The sequence below is a fragment of the Tachyglossus aculeatus genome, chromosome 2 (genome assembly GCF_015852505.1).
Source record: "Tachyglossus aculeatus isolate mTacAcu1 chromosome 2, mTacAcu1.pri, whole genome shotgun sequence".
In the NCBI taxonomy this organism is placed as follows: Eukaryota; Metazoa; Chordata; class Mammalia; order Monotremata; family Tachyglossidae; genus Tachyglossus; species Tachyglossus aculeatus.
Window position 1 is genome coordinate 104,634,630 of NC_052067.1, and position 1,940 is coordinate 104,636,569.

At 41.1% G+C, this 1,940-nt stretch overlaps 1 non-coding gene across 1 annotated transcript; it reads right to left on the reverse strand.

Annotated features, from left to right (window-relative positions):
* Positions 1-1,013: 1,013 nt before the first annotated feature.
* On the reverse strand, positions 1,014-1,151 carry LOC119924451. Its single transcript, XR_005449164.1, has one exon. It is a non-coding gene; the product is annotated as a small nucleolar RNA SNORA7 (small nucleolar RNA).
* Positions 1,152-1,940: the final 789 nt, after the last annotated feature.

Genomic DNA, 1,940 nt, shown 5'->3' on the forward strand with positions numbered 1-1,940 from the left:
CCTCTGACCCTGCTGTCTGCTTTTCAGGTCTTGTTTCTCTGACGGGGGCTCAGAGAATGGAATGGGTATGCCTCTGCTTGACTCTTCCTCTCATAGTTGAGAATAGACTGGGAATTCTCCAGGTGCGATCCTGAGAGAGAAATGTGGGGTAGATGCAAGTTAATCATATCAGACTCACAGCGCTAAAGGTACAGAATCTGGGGAATTGGTGGCAGTTTCATCAGTAGGATTTCTTGCTCTACCTGCTGCTGCCCTACTTGCTCCTTGTAGTTAGAATTGCTCTTAGGCTGGGAAGGACTGTGTGGAGAGGGTAGGTCAGGGGAGAACTAGGAGGAGAGGCTAGGTGTGAAAAATCAATCTGTGTGCAGAACATGTACTAAGCTCATGAGAGAGTACAGTATAACAGAATTGGTAGGTAGCTTCGCTGCCCACAAGGAATTTTCAGCCCAGAGGAAAAGGGAAATTGAGGAGAAATTGGAGACTGCAGAGTTAGTTTCTAAAAAAGTAGGTTGACTTAGGGGATCTTATTAGAAAATTAATCCCTGCAGAGATTCTTCCAAAGTTGAAGTGTCAGCAGGGGAGAAGTTTTGATTAGGCCACAAACAGTACACTCACGCTTCAGGTCAGGCAGTGTCCAATTGACAGTGCCCAGTTTACATCCAGGTAGAAACAGAAAAGTAGTTTGTGTCAAAGGGAACTTCCCTGTTGCTTCTGGTATACTCTCCCATATGTTAGTCCAGTGCTCTGAACATCATAAGTAACTGTGGTATTTGTTAAGCACTGGATCTTTTCTTGGCTTATGCTGTTGAGTCATCTCCGACCCATAACGATGCCATGGACACAGCTCTCCCAGGACATCCCACCTTCATCTGATTATTCCAGTAGTGTATCCATAGAATTTTCTTGGTAAAAATATACTAGTGGTTTACCATTGCCTTCTTCCATGCAGTAAACTTGAATCTCAGCCCCTGACTCTGTCCCATGCCGCTGCTGAGCAGCATAGATGAGTTTTGACTTGTAGAAGATTGCCTTTCACTTGCTAGCCACTGCCCAAGCTAGGAATGGAATGGGTATGCCTCTGCTTGACTCTCGCTCTCACAACTGAGACTGGTAGAATACTGGGAACTCTCCAGGTGCGATCCTGAGAGAGAAATGTGGGGTAGATGCAAATTGATCATGTCAGACACAGTTTCTGTCCCAAGTGGGGGTCACAGTTTCAGAAGCAAGAACAGGCATTTAATTCCCCTTATACAGATAAGGAAACTGAGGCTCAGAGAAGTTTAATCACCTGCCAAAGATCACCCATCAGAAAAATGATGTAGCCAGGATTAGAACTCATGTCTCTTGAATCCCAATCTAGCTTTCTTTTTACTATTTTACTAGGCCTTGCTGCTTACTATTTATTAAGCATGAAGTGGGTGTTCAATAAATACTACTGATTGATCAATTAATGGGATTAGACTAGGGATATATTAAATCACTCTCAGGATCATGAAGAAAATCAACATGGGAATGGGGACAAAGAATCTGGATAAATATACAACGATCTTGGAAAATGTCTTGAAACAATTAAAGAAGATTATATTTAATTCATTTTACAGGAAGCATGGATCAATAGGTTTCAGAATGACTTAGAAATTTAAGGGCTTTAATCTCATTTCTGCCACTTAATTTGCTTCCTGACCCCAGTTTTTTCATTGGTTTAATTGAGGATAGCAACATTTATCTACTTAACAGGTTTGTTGTAAGAATTGATATAAAAAGTTATAAAACCATCTGGGCAAAAATATGTGTAATGCTCATCTCTTGGAACTGAAATAGAGACAAAATTAATACTGTACTTTTCCTGATATACAGTGACATCCATAGGTAGCTATGCTCAAATGGTGCACTTAGTTATTTTAAAATGTTATTATGACATTGCAGGGTCATTTCTAAGT